Source organism: Lepisma saccharinum, chromosome 2 (genome assembly GCF_977018435.1).
Source record: "Lepisma saccharinum chromosome 2, izLepSacc3.1, whole genome shotgun sequence".
Lineage (NCBI taxonomy): Eukaryota > Metazoa > Arthropoda > Insecta > Zygentoma > Lepismatidae > Lepisma > Lepisma saccharinum.
In genome coordinates, this window is record NC_139230.1 from 206,658,423 (window position 1) to 206,676,421 (window position 17,999).

The following is a 17,999-nucleotide window of genomic DNA, read 5'->3' on the forward strand; positions in this document are numbered from 1 at the left end:
TTAAAGCTAGATCTGAACCACACTCTTCCTCCACCTGGTATTGACCCTGAGACCCTTCAGTTAGAAGGTGAAGTTACAAATATGCCATCGGGGACGAGAGAAAAAGTTGAAGTTACAAATATAAATTGTGAGAGAGAGGAAGGGGGATTCGACCTAGGTCTCTCATGTGGAAGACTGACATCCTACAGACTCGACCACCAAACCTTCAACGAGAATATTAGAATACTTAAAGCATGAAAAAATTCCTAACTAAGATCACCATACCATGTGACGGGGAGCTACTGAGCATCATAATTCACGGCCATAATCAAATACTGCTCATACATTTGTAACATTTTAAAACTTGAGTCTTCAGTTTGTTTAAATAATTCCAATAAATATTATATAACCTATTACTTTTTTAGCTTTTTCCAAGCTTCATTTGTGTGTTCTTCAAATAAAAGTGATAATAAGTAGACCAAGATCCTTGTAACTAGAACAGACTAGCACTTTATGAAATTTGATAAAATAACTAGAAACAGCATGGTCTGTTTTTCTCGCACATCTCAACAATTTACATTTATAACACCATTAAGCCTTGTTTCCATGATTATGAAAAACTAAATATGCTGCCCAAGGCAGTAATTTATTTTATTAAAAACAGACTCTGTATCAAGTACAAAAGTAACAAGATACACAAAAAGGGCATTATATATACACACAAACATTACTCTCTCCAGACTATTAGAAAGTTGTTAGGAACTTTCTAGCAGGTGGCTTTCACTTGCCAAATGTACTTTCACCTAAAAGGCTAAACATAATTACTTTCATATAGAATGTGGTTGGGCTTTTTATCTCTCGCTCTTTTTCCTTCATTTTTCTCCCTTCTCCTCTCCTCTTTCTCTCTTGTCCTTTCCACTCTTTCTAACACCTTCTTCCATTCTTTGTTTAACTTCAGTCCCCCAATCCAGTTCATTATGTCTTCTTCACCCTTCCTTCTCTATTTCCTTGGCTTCCTTCCATTTTCTCACTACCATTCTCTTCTCCCTTCCTATCTGCTTAGCCTCATCCCACTCTATGTCATGTCCTGTTTCTCTCGTGTGTTTAAATATCGCATTTCTCTCTCTCTTAAGTCGTACATCATCCCTATGTTGTTTCAACCACATCATCCCTATGTTGTTTCAACCACATTCTATATGAAAGTAATTATGTTTAGTTTTTTAGGTGAAAGTACAGTTGACAAGTGAAAGCCACCTGTTAGAAAGTTCCTAACAACTTTCTAATAGTCTGGAGGGAGTAATGTTTGTGTGTATATGTAATGCCCTTTTTGTGTATCTTGTTACTTTTGTACTTGATACAGTCTGATGAAGACCTTGCTAGAAGGTTGAAACGTTAAGTTTAGTTTGTTTTTAATAAAATAAATTACTGCCTTGATCAGCATATTTAGTTTTTCATAATTTACATTTGTTATAATTAGTTTGAATACCATTGTTATGTTATTTGACTTATATTAAAATTTATTTTGTAACTCACACATCTGATCTACTACTGCTAATACATGGCTGTAATGAATAAGTTGTCCCTCCCTTAAGGAAGAAAATGTATGTAGTAAATTTTCAACAAAAATGTACGTGATCTACCTATATTAGCTTTCAAAATTGTGCATGACGTTCTGACTTTGTGGTTTTCCCCATTTCCAGTAGCAAATGCGACAGTTGCAACTGCTGGTTAGGTAGCAAAGTTGCACAACTACTATTTAGACATACAAATATAATAAATCCTAAATTATATAGTGAATAATAGTCTGTTAGTTATTTTTCATCACTTTTGTGCCCCGTGAGATTAATTGCAATGATGAGAATGAATGATTGACTGAAGAAATGGTGATCGGACAAGCATGACACCCATTCCTGTCCAGTGTCCGAATGTGGGGCTTCTGGTTTTGTAGTGTGTTATGCTCGCATGTGGGGATCAGAATCCAATGAAAAAAAACTCTAAAAGTTGGCTGAAGGGAAGTACCTGATGGGGCTAAAACCTTCCAGAAATTTTGAGAAAATCAAAATTTTCAAATTAAAGCAGTAATGTCCAGAAACCTGCACAAATCCTGGAACAGACCCCTTTGGCAAGAAATCCTGCCTATATAATATGGAACAGCTACATGCGGGGTGTAAGGGGTGACCTTGGCATCAGTACCATACGTAGTAGCCGTACGCAAGTTTTGAATTGTACAATCATGTAAAAAGGGGTGGAATATCTTGTAAAATAATTAACAAATTTGCACCATGCACAGAAATATTGCAGAAAATTTATTCATTTTTTTGTAAAGAGAATTAGATTAATGTAGAAGAACGATACATTACACAACTTTCAAAAAATGCATTATGACAAACCATATGGGACATTCCATTGTTGTCACAGGTAGGACACCCAGACACTTGTCTTACAGTTTCTGTGCAAAGAATTGTGAAACTAAACACTGTTGATTAAACCTTAAAATACTTTCCCAGATTTTTGCTCCATAATTGAACAATTTTGTGTCACAGGTGGTACAGACGAAACACTGCCTCTTTACTTAATAAGAAATTTATTTTGATTTCTGTGAATTTTCAAATTATGAAAAATAAATTATTTAAGAAAAAAATATAAGGGAATTGCCCTTTTAATATTCTAGTAGAGTTGAAGGGGGAATGTTCCTGTGCATAAAGTGGACTTAATGTAACAGTTAAAGGAGAAATTAATTGTTTTTTGGTGCCGGTTGGGATACAATAGAAAACAAAAGTAAATCAAAAAGTTAAACGAAAAATATATAAAATACCTTCTACCTTAATTATGTACACATAATACTTGAATTATTATCCAAATGACAAGTCTAGATTGTTGACTCGCAAGATATAATAAAATTACAGCATTTCATTTAATTTCAAAAATTGAGATTCAAGCACTTTGACATGGAATTCCCCATACGAATTTCTTTTCCATGAAATCGATTTCAATGGAAAGCATGACTCTTCTTTCGCGTTTGCAACTATACGATCTCACTTGGGGTGTATAAGTGGTGACCATTTTCCAAAGACGCCCAAATGTCAACCTCCCTTCCACGTAGTAAACCATGGACTGCATTTTGCAGACTAGCGAGGCTCTGGCGTCTGGACTAACAGACAGTATAATCCTCTGTGGGACTCGTGTTGTGTCGTCCCTATATGTTTGTGATTGTCCTTTGATCCATCCTTATCGTCGCGATTAGCCAAAAGTGTCAGAAAAGCAAAGTGAAATTATCTCGCTTGTTGAACCGTAAGCAGTGAGATTGGAGGTCGAATCAAAAACACTTGTGCACGAAATTTGGTCAAATGGTGTTTTGGAGTGTACCTTATACTCAGATAGGCTAATCTGGCCTGGACCTACAATTTAAAGTGGGATCCAAACAAGAGGCCTGCATGAGACCCGGAAGAAACCAGTCTACAAGGAGTCGCGCCTAAAATAATATGCAACACACACGTCAAGCAAGGTATTGGACATTGTGTAAGCGAGCTTCCATGAACAAGAAACCACAGGCCTCGAAGCCTTCCAGGTTTTTTGTCTTTACCCAGTACTTGCAGAAGAACTAAGAGGTCACGTGAAACCCGATGTAGTTGCTTCAGCCCAATGCGAGCACCACCGTCAATGTTGCCAACGGCAATTAAATTTCGCTAGGCATGGAGACGTTTCAATTTATGTTTGTTTTGATTTTGTAGCTTTTCAATTTAATATATTTTCCATTGTTTCGTAATTATATAAAACCGAGGACCACATATTCTCCAAATTTGTTTTGAAGGTCTTGAAATATGCGTTTGTGTGCTTGCTTCATTTTACGTTTCTGGTCTTGAAATCCTAAACCTTCCCTCGGTTTGATTTTTACATTTGTTTGTTAAAATGTGTGCATCAGTACTGCCGGCTATTTGTACCCGTCTCAAGCAACTAAAAATTACGTCAAGTTACTATCAATGCAGTCTGCAGAATTAGATAACTTACAACAAAGTGAGCGAACGATGAATTGTTGAAATAGATGACAATATCTAAAAACCTTTTGTAATGTATTAATAAATACTGATTTTATGATATATTTTATCGCCCCCCGTTCTCTAGTGTTCAGGGTAATGTGATGTCAGAAATGTAGTGGTTGAAATGTACTACATATTGCACCTAAATTGGGGATACAATTCCTTTCAAAATAAAGTTTACGAAAAAAATAGTATTCAGATCCCACTTTAAACTGTAGGTCAAGTCAGTGGCGCAGGAACGTTTTTCATTTACATATACCTAGTAAAGGAAGGTACTCAGGGGTACAGAAACGAATACAATATATACAGGTAAAGTTAAAAGTTCCCTGTGCATATAGCACCGTGCCATGGAGGCACATTAAGGGTGTGTGAGCCCCACATATTTTCGATGTCGACCATCTTGAAGGTGATGTGATCAACACCACGCTGCGGCCGCCTTTACCCTCCTCCCCGTACCATTTGATTTGAGGCTGGGTGGGTCCTAGAGCCGCATTATGCGGGGACAAAGCCGAAAGAATTCCGAACTTATTATTTCGCCAGAATGGTTATTTCGACAAAATCTTGTTTCCCTGCTGGCTGCTTTGGGAGGGGGATTTTACTGTTACCGCTTCTTGCCCAAGCATTGGGCCTAATTGGTTGTTTGACCGCAAGTGCCTTCGTATGTAAACGCGGCAACAGAGGGTCACTGCCATAAAGGCGGTCTCTGCGCTGGATATAAGGAAGGTGGGACTTTAGATCACCTACCCCACGTTTCCCGCGTGGTAGTCAGACTATGCTGCAGGAGGCATTTTAAAAAGAGCGCTTCGCGGGCTAACAGCAGATGTCGCTCGCACACTGTTGCCGATACTCTCGTGTCGTCTGCTCCTCAGCCGAACAAACAGGCGGAGGTAGCAACATGCAGAGGTCACTCACTCTTCCAGAAGGGTGCAGCGAGCTAGCTGTGGCAAACGGACTCACTCATTCTCGCAGACACCCCACCCCCCCGTATTGTCGTCTGCTGCAAGCCCGCGAAGCGATCTTTTTAAGGCCTCATGAAGTATAGAATGAAATCAGGCTTCACCACGCGAAATGCAGTGGTGAAGGTTTCTTCAACCTATCTTTAATCAGGAAAAAGTTACGACTGCATGATTGTTACAAATGTATCATTTTCCAGCTGTGAGACAACAGTGTCATATACACAACCCCTTCTCATTTAAAAATTTTGAGTTGAATTCAATATGGCGGACGTCCGCTTGGAACACACCAATGTGGTTCCCCCTACGCCTAACCTGTTTCTATCATGACCAATTGTACCCAGCGTAACTCCTTTACTTTTTATAGGGGGTGTTAAAGGACTTTTGAATCACCCTGTAGGCCCTTATATGTGACTTTGTCAACATGAGATCAGTATATGTGGGATGTGTAATGGTAGGTAGATAGGTAAAGGGTCCTTTGGTAATATTTTGCGTGGGGGTGGGGGATGGGCAAGATTTCTAGATCCGGAACTTTCCAGTACAGTTCGATGCAGAAAAATTTGCAAAAAAATTGGATCATGTCTAAGTATCACAGTATCCTCGAACCTACAGGAACAGCTCCAGTCAGACGTCTATTCAGATTTATACAATTTTCTTATAGTTTGTTTTTACATTTTAACTTGGAAGAATGTTGATTTGTGTTCAATTCAATATCAAAATATGATTTGAAACAATTAACGTTCAATTATAAGCATACTTACTATTACTATGTAGGTAAAAAGTGTATGCGAGGTTGAAATTAATATAAACCTGTGTTTCTGGCGAACTGTTGGAAAATATCTCTACGTTTATTGACACAGTAAACCCAAGTCCATCACTCCGTATGAAAAAATTAAAGGACGCAACTTTTTTTTAATGTATAGGAAACATCGCTGCTCCATTTCAACTTCGAATGGTCTCGAGATGAGACGAGTCAAGATTCCTGTGTGGTGAGGTCGTTCTCGTTATTGTAAGTGCTTGTTCTTGTCTCGGTCTTAACTCAGAAGTTTGTCAAAAACGTATTCTAGATTCACTTTATGCTCAGATAAACTAATCGGTACTGGATCTACAGTTTAAATAGAAATAGAAAAATCTGCAAATAATTTGTCTGATAAAATTATGACAATTTTCAATGGATTTATATGCGTTAAAATGAGAAAAATATAAATTCTGCTTATAATGAGGAAATATGAAGTTATAATTTGAATAATTTCATAGGTAGTAAATATTTTCACTTTTTTTTTTGTTGAGAAATGTGGAAGCATTAAGTCTAGGAAAATTATATTTGAAAAATTTTAAAGAAAAGAAGGTCAGTCGTATACTCATCTGACCCAGGTATATATCTTATCAATCAGTAGACTACTAGTACTTTAAAAAAGTGTACCCCCCCCTCCTTTACATTAAGGAACATTAGCTTGGAGCATGATTTCCTGAAACTAAACTTTATCTTATTCCATCTCTCACACTCCTTTTTAAACAATTTTCATCCCCTCAAAATGATTTCCAAGAGCACAGATAAAGTGAACTAACTTAAGTACCACAATATAAAAAAAATAGATTTACAGTGGTTTGATTTTTTTAAAAAAAGAAGTTAATGTGTGTGAACAATATGAACTTTATGTTGAGCTATTAGAAAATAGGTTCTTTATACAGCCGAACCTTGAGTCTTTCAAATTACTTTAGGGGTGTACAGGGGGTACAACTCTGATCTAGTTTAGGGGGTAATGTACCCCCTTCAAAAATTTGGGGGGTTGTACCTCTGTAACCACTTCCCCCCGTTCCTGCGCCACTGGGTCCAGTCATAATCAGCATATCTGTGCATTACGTGAACTTAAAGCAAAACTCAACAACAAAGCATATAGACTTCTTTTCATAAAATATATCTCCTTGAAAACATAATACCTTCTTGTTTACATGTTAAGTAAGCACATACAGATGTTGTTGAGTCGAGTGGCACATTTGTTATTTTTCGTTTTTTGCTATTTAGCTTCGCTTTTCCGCTACGTTTGGTTAATGGTGATGGATGAAATTCATGAAGAAAAACTAAGAAACACCTATGCCCGCACAAGGACTCGAACTTGGGATCGGTGGTGATGTCATGAGTCCAGCACTCAACACGCTGGGCTAAGGGGGTGACAGAAATTTTGCTCTGGGATGGTTTCTGCTCAGTTTCAGGAAGGAAATAATCTTGGGGAGACATCTGGCATACCGGGCCCAATTTTTCTAGGAGCCCATAAATCACGCCCCATACAAACCTCTTTTTCTTGTTAAGGAAGTGGTCTTCAATTGTCTTATTTTTGAACTTTTTGTCTTCACACTAAAAACAATTGTTAATTCATGTAACGTTTTGATTAACTTTCACTATGTTTTGTGCAGTTCTGACACTTCATCAATAACACATTTTCTCATATCTTCGTCATGCTTAACTTTTGGACACTACTGTAGTTACAAAAATTATAATAATATATTTTCACTTGCTATTTATTGACAGATAACACCTCTGGAAAAATCTAATAAACGAACTCTAAATCAGGATATGGACAGTATTTTATGCTCAGAACCTCCGTTGTGGACATCTTAGATTCCCGACGCCATGTACCTTCTCTTGACACATTGTTCAGCAAAACACTTAGTATTATAGTTATGATTGTATGTCTCAAAATGAAGGTATATCCTCCATACACATGTCTTCCCTTCATTCAAGAACCCAACGAACCTATACAAATGGTTAAAATGACTTCTGAAGGAAATAAGGAGACATGGTCGATTTTCTTTGTTAATGTCTTCAGAGGCAGCCATCTTCGATGTATAAAGTCGCACAGCCCATGCGCCACAATAGTAGGCATCAACAAAGTATCACAGGCAGTAAATATTTGCCCTTTATATGCCGGAATGTCAAGTAAAGTGTAAAAATATTGCTTAGAATCCTTGCAGAAGAGGGTATGGAATTCGTTCACTGGACATATCTACATAACAGTGCAAGATATGAAAAAACTGTACGAATATTTTTTTTCCGTTTTCAATTCTGAACAAAATATGTCTCTATGCAAAATTGTCAAAAAATAATTTTCAAGAAGTTATGATCGATTTATTTTGTTGGTGCGTGGGGAAGCGGCGGCCATCTTGAATTCATTGGCCCCTAGAAAACTTAGGCCCGGTATGCCAGATGTCTACCCAAGATTTTTTCCTTTCATTAGGTATGCCCTAACAGAATGAAAAGAGAAAACTCGTCCACCTCGAAATTTCTGCGGGTCTTATGACCAGGGACTGGACTACTAATTGTATGCGGGCGGAGGCGGGCTCGTCAGGAGGTTCCCCTCTTTATTTGTTTTTCTTTTGTGAGTAATACAAAAGTATTTTACCATGGAGGAAATCTTACTTCAATCTGCATTTCAACTTGGTTATATGTGAGCCAACATCCTTGTCGGAAGCCAGGGGTCCCGGGTTCGAATCACGCTTGGGCATGGGTGTTCTTTGTGAGTGTTCCTTCATCAATATCATCACATCATCTCTCATCCTCATCGTCGCGATTAGCCAAAAGTGGCAGATAAGCGACGCTAAATAACACAAATCAATTCAAATTTTATGTGAGGAACATTTCTGAATGGGATCAATGCTCCTTCACTCAAGTGTTCATTGAGCAGTTTAGAATCTAAAGGCAACAGGGACTGCATGACTCATGTCATGGCACTGGAGACGTTGCATAGCCGGAATGAATGAATGTCGATAAGCTAGGTCTTTGGAAGCTCTCAAGGCCTGCCAGTTACCCGAGTTACCCTTGGGCTTTCGACGATCAGAACTTCGAAACCCAGACTCACGGCTCTTACTCGCTAGGCAAGGAAAGGAGCAAGACTTGGCTCTGCGGCCATGGTGAGCGAAATTGTCCGATGTGCACGTATCTTGATCCGAAACCCCTTACAATGGGTCCGTTCCGAAAGTCGCACGAGTTTAACGAGTTATGGTAACTGGCTGTCCCATAGGTGCTCTCGTGAGGTTTCGTTATGCTGTCCCAAAAGTCGCTTTCCGTGCAAGAACGAAATTCACCAAACGCACGGGCCAGGAGGCTGGTTTGTTCGGTGAGAATCATTTGCTGCTTGCAGACAACGCGCGTGCATAATGGCTTCAAACTGCACTAGTTCGGAAAATGTATTTTAATTTTAACAGTGAGTCTGCAGTGGTTGTGAACCAAATTTGGGCAGTGTTCCGATATATTCGGATTATTGCATTTTACGGCTGGGAGCCGGAGATTTATTTCCTTGAGTTGCAGGAGGATGGTTAGTGAGTGGAAACAAGAAATGTGTCAAGTGCAGCAGACGATATTGCAGGAATGTAGGGATGAAGTTTAAAATACGGCAGCGAGCATATTTTTTTGCAATGAAAGAACTGTGACATGTATTTTTTCAATTATATGTCTGTGATCTTCCGCAGTGTCAATTCGTCCCATCTCCACCGGTAAGTACTTTAAAAAATATATATATTTTTTTTTGTTCATATTGGAAATGGAACGACTGAAGATGACCGGACCCCTCTCCGATTTTCTTCATATTTGGCATTCTCACTAATTGAGGCCTCCTAATCACGAATCTGAAGTGAAAAGTTGTCGGAAACTTCTAGAAATTGCAAAATAAGCTAAAATAAGGCGTTAGTTTTCGGAATGGAAACCGTCGATTTTCGCGAACTTTTTTGTTTGACACTACCACGACACGAAATTTTAACTATGTTTGCCTAACCTAACCGAAACTAGCCTAACCACACGTCAATGGTTCGTGGGGCTAGCGTCAATGGTTCGCAATTATTTTGCAATTTCTAGAAGTTTCCGACAAATTTTAACTTCAGACTCGTCATTAGCAGGCCTCAATTAGTAAGTATGCCAAATATGAAGAAAATCTGAAAGTTGTCCGGTCATCTTCAGTCATACCTTGGAAATAGTTGTTAGGTTAGGAGGGTAAGGTTTGGTGGTGATAGTAAATCAACATTTTTTGTTAGTTGTTTTGAAAAATTGTTTTCGTTCATATTAGAAATGGTTGTTCGGTTAGGAGGGTTAGATTTGGTGGCAATAGTAATTTCACGTTGTTATTTTAGGAGTGTTACTTTTGCTGATGTTTGGAGAAAGGAGTGAATGTAGTTCGGAATAGGAGTTAGTTTTTCTTACGCGGGCGATACTTTGGGAAGATTGTGTTGTTTAAGAACGTTTTCAGCTGTTTTTAGCTCGCTGTATGTGTTATTGTGAAGTAAAGTAGGTTTGTTAGCGTGAAGCAGAACACCCCAAAGGCTTTGTGAAAGCGAATATAGCACCACCAGGGGCGTATCTAGGCTGGAGCAGCCGGGCCGGTGCCTCCAAGGTAAAAGGGCCCCGAAAGGCCGGATTTTCCTGACATCTCTTTTCGTTAGACAGGCCCACTGCCGGCACGTTATTGTGACGTGTGAGGTCCAAGGCTGGTGGTTTTGTACAGGTGCACGTCTGCAGTAATTATGCCACGACTTCCCACTATGTTAAGCAAAGAACTCTAGCGGGGTAAAATTATGCAAGGTTTAGCACAATTGAGCTTAGATTGCAACGCTGGCCGGAAATTCGGTGTACATGAAGAACACAACAACTTGCACCTCACGCTTATTACGCTAGTCTCAATTTGTATTTGGTTCTTAAAGATGCTTTAGAAGTTAACGGGAAAGTAGCTCTGATTTTTAAATCGTTCAGAATGCGTATAATGCTTTTCGTAAGGATTCTGCAATGGCAAGAGTTAAGATCTTGTACAAGTACAAAACCTAACCCAATTCATAAAACGTAACTCCCAACTCTCTAGCATTTGTCAAAATCATACAAACGCATCTTTATTCATAATCCAGGGAATTATATTTGTTTACGACCTGCATGCTAAAAGTAAGCATTTTTTGTATTCATAAATCCAGCCCCTATGATAGCAGTAACCGGATGGTGGGGGCCCATGAGTCTCGCTGCGCCCCTGAGCACCACCCAACAACACATTCTACAACAGCAGCCTACACGGGGCCGTCGACCCACTGTACCCCCTCGAGAATTACGTAGATTTTTTTTAATCGACAGATTTCAACGTCTTACGCAATATAAAAGTGGTTCCAGCGTTAGGAAACCACAAATAACTGAGATATTTGATCGCAAAGTATGACCCGCGTAAATACAAGAAACTCCTATTCCGGACTACTTTCACTCATTTTTCCCGTAAGAAATTCCCAAACAGCAGCAAAACTAACACTCCTGGCGTAACAAAAACGTGAAATCACTATCGGTACCAAACATGGCCCTCCTAACCTAACGACCATATCCAATACGAACGAGAATACATAATTTTTAAGTACTAAGAAAACACTTATTGCACAACACTTTAGCAACCTTGTGTTCTGACGTCACGGAAGATAGCTTTTAAATTTTAGGCTAAATGCCTACGTTGTTAGGTTAGACTAGTTAGGTTTTGTTCTCTTAAGCCTAAGCAATAATTTGTCATTGTATTTATGCTAATGCTACCTAACCTAACAGGCCTAATCTAACCTCGTAGGCATTCCTCGTCTACCGAAACATCGTCTGCAGTAAATCTCGCGCTCCCTGACGTAACACCAGGATTGCCAACCTTCAATCTCCGATATTTCCAACACGGCTCCAAGTTACAAAACACAAACAACGTAACAACATGTTCCTTCATATCACATGCAGATGGCAACGATCAAAATGACGTCATAAATAGTCGAAAGCGGGCCATTCTTTGGGATCAAATATCTATATTACCAATACCAATACTAGTACTAATTTTATATTACGTAAAACATCGTAATCCGTCCATTAAAAAATCAACGTAATTCGCACGGGGGCACAGTGGGTCAACAGTGGCCTCTATTGATTGGTTAGCAATAAAAATGGTTATGAAAAACTAAATATGCTGACCAAGGCAGTAATTTATTTTATTAAAAAACATAAACTAACGTAACGTTTCAACCTTCTAGCAAGGTCTTCTTCAGACTCTGTATCAAGTACAAAAGTAACCAGATACAACAAGAAGGGTAATATATATACACAAACATATGTATATGTAACATGAAGAAAATCAAAACAAGAAATGATGTGGTGATAGAGCAGGCAGATAAAGGTGGAGCAATTGTGGTGATGGAAAGAGAATGGTACAGACGGAATCAAATGAAATGTACTTCCCTTTTCCTACCAACTCAGAAGCGAGTTGGAAACCCTTCATTGCTCCTGTATAGATAAGAAAGTGGGGGAGGGCAGTAGCAGACAAGGCCATCACGCAAACGTGTTTCCGGCAAGCTTTCTGTTGGAGTCTTGGCAGTTTGTGGAAGGATTTTGTGTTCCTACCACCCGTCTCTCCGCCTCTCTCTCTCTCTCTCTCTCTCTCTCTCTCTCTCTCTCTCTCTCTCTCTCTCTCTCTCCCCCCCCCTTCCGTGAGGGCCAGGTCTTACCTACCAATTGCCGGCCTCACATCCACCTGCCGAGGTGGGAATTATGGGGTGACGTGTGGTCAGCAAGACAAGCCTTCAGTCTTTGTAGGTTTCCGTGACCGAGTGACGCTACTCAGTTTTAGCTCACCAATTTCTTCACGACTGTGGATAGCCAGCGATTCCATACACAGGCCGAAATCTCAGGACCAGGTGTTCCGGGTTCGAATCCCGACCTGGGCATGGATGTTTGTGAGTGTCCATTTATCAATTTCATCATATCATCACTCATCCCCATCTTCGCAAATAAGCCAAAAGTAGCACAAAAAGCTAAGTAAAATAAAAGCAAATTAATCAATGAAGTGTTAGGGCAGAACCATATATCACACAATACAGGTGAAAGTGTTGTTGGTTGACGTTAATTGTTAATATGACTAAAATCTTAAATACTCTAATATCAGATTTTCTGTTGCAATCAGCCCGAGTGGCCGAGTGGTTCAGTCGACCTCCGTGGTGAAGTGGTTAGCAGAGCGCGCTACAACGCCAGGGGTTCCGGGTTCGAGTCCCGGGTAAGGCATGGGTATTTGTGATTGTCTGTCCTGAAAAAGTCCTGAAATATAAATGTGAATGAAATGATATGAGTGAATGTGATGGGGTGATGGGGGAAGCTTCCGCTTAGGGGGTTTTCCTTTAATAAAAAAAATAAAAAATAAATAAAAAAAAAAAAAAGTGGTTAGCACATCGCGCTGCGACGCCAAGGGTCCCGGGTTCGATTCCCGGTCGGGCTTGGTTGTTTGTGAATGTCCATTCATCAATTTCATCATTTTATCACTCATCCCCATCTTCGCAAATTAGCCAAGAGGCACAAAACGCGAAGTAAAATAAACTAAATCAAATCAAATCTGTTGCAATTATTATTTCAATTTTGAGGGCCTCCATGACCGAGTGCTTTGCATACTGCTCTATGAAACTGGAGACCCTATGTTCTATTGATTGATTGATTTGCTTTATTTTAATTCGCTTCTTGTGTCACTTTTTGCTAAACGCGACGATGAGGATGGTTGATGAAATGATGAAATGAATGAAGGGACATTCACACTGAACACCGAATGAACACAATGCCAAGGCCGGTGATTAAGCAAGCTGTGCTAACCACTCTACCACGGAGGCCGGAATCCTTTTAATTAGGAGAAATCGTTCTTTGACATCGATCTAAGAACAGTTAATATTCGTCACGTCGGAGTTATTATATTTTAAATTTCGAACACTCAATTGAGATTTATTCTTAACCATTCTTTTGCCTACATCAAAACTTCCACACAATAAGATCAATTACGCTAAGGACAACAGCGTTAGAGTCTATGATTTAAGGAATGATTAAGCATACAATGATGACGGAAAATAATTCACATGATTATAATGATGCATTACATCAGTGAAACATTAATTTTCGGTCATGAAGAAAAATTGAAAAACACAGGGACACAATAACAGATTGATTGATTTATTTTATTTCACTTTTCTTCCACTTTTTGGTAATCACAAAGATAAGGATGAAAGGTGTGTTATGATGAAATTTGTGAAAGGACAACTACAAACGTAGATGGATAGGACACAGTCCAAACCCCACAGACCATTATACGGGCCTTATGTCTAGACGCCAGATCCTCGTTAGTGTGCAAAATGCACTCCATGGTCACAATGACGTGAGCATTCGTAGAATTGATTTGTATATCCTTCCTTCTTTTTTTCGAAAAACCCGAGCTAAACTATTTCGCATTAATCTATGTGATATGCTCATTACTTCTCAGGAACACTCGCGACCTTCAACTAGTTTTATCCTTAAACAAAATTGCAGGTTAGGATGTAAACAGATACTTCCAAGACAATATCCAAAAAAATACTGTCACATACGCAGAATGTTTTATTTATTTTCTCGTTTCTACTAGCCGGCCCCTGTGGCGGAGTGGTTAGCATATCGCGCTACGACGCTAGGGTCCCGGGTTCGAATCCTGGCCTGGGCATGGATGTTTCTGAGTGTCCATTCGTCAATTTCGTCATATCATCCCTCATTCCCATCTTCGCAAATTAGCCAAAAGTGGCACAAAAAGCGAAATAAAATAAAGAATCAAATCAAAATCGTTTCTACTACATCCCTGGGGAGTAAAGACGGCTGGAGCATGGTGCTGATCATATGACCTCCAAAATGGCCGGATTAGAGAATATACGGCTCCCTACTGCCACATCCCCTAAACATTCCTTCATGGCACGGTTCTATACGCACGGCGAACTTTACTTTACCTTTACTACTACTAACTACTTATGCCAGGAGTTTTTGTATTTTTGATCCTTCATTATGTCTCCATTGCTAACCTGGTTCATTCCCAGTCGAGCCAGCAATTAGTCAATGCAATACAAATAAGTCAAACTTAAAATGAAACAGGTGTCGTGCACGCGCACACACACACAAATACAAGGAGAGAGAGAGAGAGAGAGAGAGAGAGAGAGGCGGAGAGACGGGTGGTAGGAACACAAAATCCTTCCACAAACTGCCAAGACTCCAACAGAAAGCTTGCCGGAAACAAGTTTGCGTGATGGCCTTGTCTGCTACTGCCCTCCCCCACTTTCTTATCTATACAGGAGCAATGAAGGGTTTCCAACTCGCTTCTGAGTTGGCAGGAAAAGGGAAGTACATTTCATTTGATTCCGTCTGTACGAGAGGAAGTTTGAAGACCTAAAAGAAAATGGATATGAGGAGATTTGTGGAACAGGTGAAGAACAAACTATAAAAGAAAGAATCATTAAAGACTGTAAGAGGAGTGGATTCAAGAAATGCATAAAGGAGACAGGAAGACTACCAAGTTTGAAAGGCTTTCCAAAGATACACAAAGAGGAGATAAAGTTAAGACCAGTAATGAACTGCAGAAACAATATTTTGGAACCCTTAGAAAAGAAATTAAAGAAAGTTATTGACGTGTTAGTAACACAGCAAGAAAGCAGAGCAGTTAAGAACAGTGAACTAGTAGTAGACCTCATAAAAGGACTTAAGTTAAATGAGATGAAGACGACAATGTTTAGCTTAGACGTGAAAAGTATGTTCCCGAGCATCAAGAGGGGACACGTTTTGGACATTATTAAAAAGAGAATGGGACAAGAAATTATAGGAGAATGGGATAGTGAAAGGGTAGTGAAGGCGCTGGAAACCATTTGGAATAACGGTTACAGTATAATGGGAGATAAAATAATGTTAATGAGTGAAGGACTAAATATAGGTTCCAGTCTAAGCCCAGCATTGGCTGAATTGGTTATGAATGAATGGGAAAAGAAAGTGATAGAAAAGGGAGGTGACAAAATGATTCTGTTTTGCAGATATGTGGACGACTGTTTTGGCATATGGAAGGGAACGAAGAGGCAGCTTGACATTTTTGCCAAAGAAATTCAAGATGAAGAAAGAGGGATATTATTGGAACTTGAAATAGAAGAAAAAGACAAGTTAAGCTATCTAGATATATTGATGAAAAGGAAAAGAGGACAAGAAATTGAAACCGCTTGGCATCAGAAGAAGTGTGCAGCAGGGGTGTTCTGCCACAAAAGAAGTGATGTAAGTGAGGTGACAAAAATAAATTTTATAAAGAATATGGAGGACAGAATCAAGAAAATATGCATGAAAGAATGTGAAAAAGAAGGCAAAATAAATAGCCTATGGAAACAGCTGGAAAAGAATGGCTATGAGAAGCAGGATAGACTGGACATAAACAGAAGAAGTAAGAAAACGGGCAGGGGACAATTGGAAGAGAAAGAAAAAGAGGAGAGAAGGTTTGGAATAAGGAGTATGGGGAAGACCACAGAAAAGATATGCAAAGTGCTTAGGAAAGCAGGAATTAAAACTTACAGGAAGGGAGGAAGAAGCATCTTAGGAATAGCGAGGAATGCTAACAAGAAAAAGGAAAACAGAGAAGAGGAAGAAGAAGGGATTATCTACGAAGTAAAATGTAAAGAATGTCAGAGTGTGTACATAGGAGAAACGAAAAAAAGGCTGAAAGACAGGTTGAAACAACATAGGGATGATGTACGACTTAAGAGAGAGAGAAATGCAATATTTAAACACACGAGAGAAACAGGACATGACATAGAGTGGGATGAGGCTAAGCAGATAGGAAGGGAGAAGAGAATGCTAGTGAGAAAATGGAAGGAAGCCAAGGAAATAGAGAAGAAAGGCGAAGAAGACACAATGAACTGGAATGGGGGACTGAAGTTAAACAAAGAATGGAAGAAGATGTTGGAAAGAGTGGAAAGGACAAGAGAAAAAGAGGAGAGGAGAAGGAAGAAAAATGAAGGGAAAAGAGCGTGAGATTAAAAAGTCCAACCACATTCTATATGGAAGTGTTTAGCCTTTTAGGTGAAAGTAAAGTTGGAAAGTGAAAGTCATCTGCTAGAAAGTTCCAAACAACTTTCTAAATAGTCTGGAGGGAGTAATGTTTGTGTATATATATTACCCAGACCTTGCTAGAAGGTTGAAACGTTACGTTAGTTTATGTTTTTTAATAAAATAAATTACTGCCTTGGTCAGCATATTTAGTTTTTCATAATCATGGAAACAAGGCTTAATGGAGTTATAAAAATGGTTGCAATATGTTGGTATGTAACAAGTAATTGCTTGCGACTGCTACTTGCTGGTTAGCCAAATTTAATTAAACTGTAAATTTTTAAAAACATTGAGTGGGCTGAACTCTAAGATTGCTTTATACTTTTATGAAATAGTCTAATATTTACCTTAAATGCCTCTTTTGGCCAGAAAATGTAGGCGTTTACGTTTAAAATCCTTTTCAGGCAATTTCTGAGAGGAATACATGGCTCTTTGGCCTATTTTAGTCATAGGTGCCTATTGCGAAGATAATTGCTATTTGAGTGCCTAATCTTGGAAAATGATGAAAAATCTATGTTTCATCAATTTTAGTGTTTATTTTGTATTTTTCGGTTCTTTTTGCCTGCCTATTTTGAGTTTTTAGTGCCTATCGATCCTCATCCTGCTTAAAAGCCCTTGTATTCCCTTACTTTCCTAATAACGACGTGACCACGGCTAGCACACTGAAAAGTATCATATTTAAAGCGTAACGATTTTTTAAAAATATTTTGATAACACTGTCAGTAATTAAGTTCAGAATTCTTTCAGTGTATAATGATTAAACATTTGGTTTCCTTAAGAGCGAGGACTTTATTTCTTAAATATAATAACGGGCAGGGTGAGATCGTGTCCCACAGGCCCATATAAATTGGTGCCACTGGTTAAAATATTGTTAATAATCTTGCCCTGAAATTTATGTTGACGAATAAGCATTTGCTATAACTGTAAAGTTAACTAGGCTTAATACCACTATCTTTGGGAGGGTCCCAGTCCATCCATCCTTTGTCAGAGCTACGCTGGGAAAAATAACCCGCGGTGGCTCAGTCGGTAACGCGTCTGACTACCATGCTAAAGGTCCCGGGTTCGATCCCCGGCCGGTTCAAATCCGGGAACTTTTCTAACGGTGGAAGCGGCCCCGGCGCCTACCCAGCGTCGAATAACATG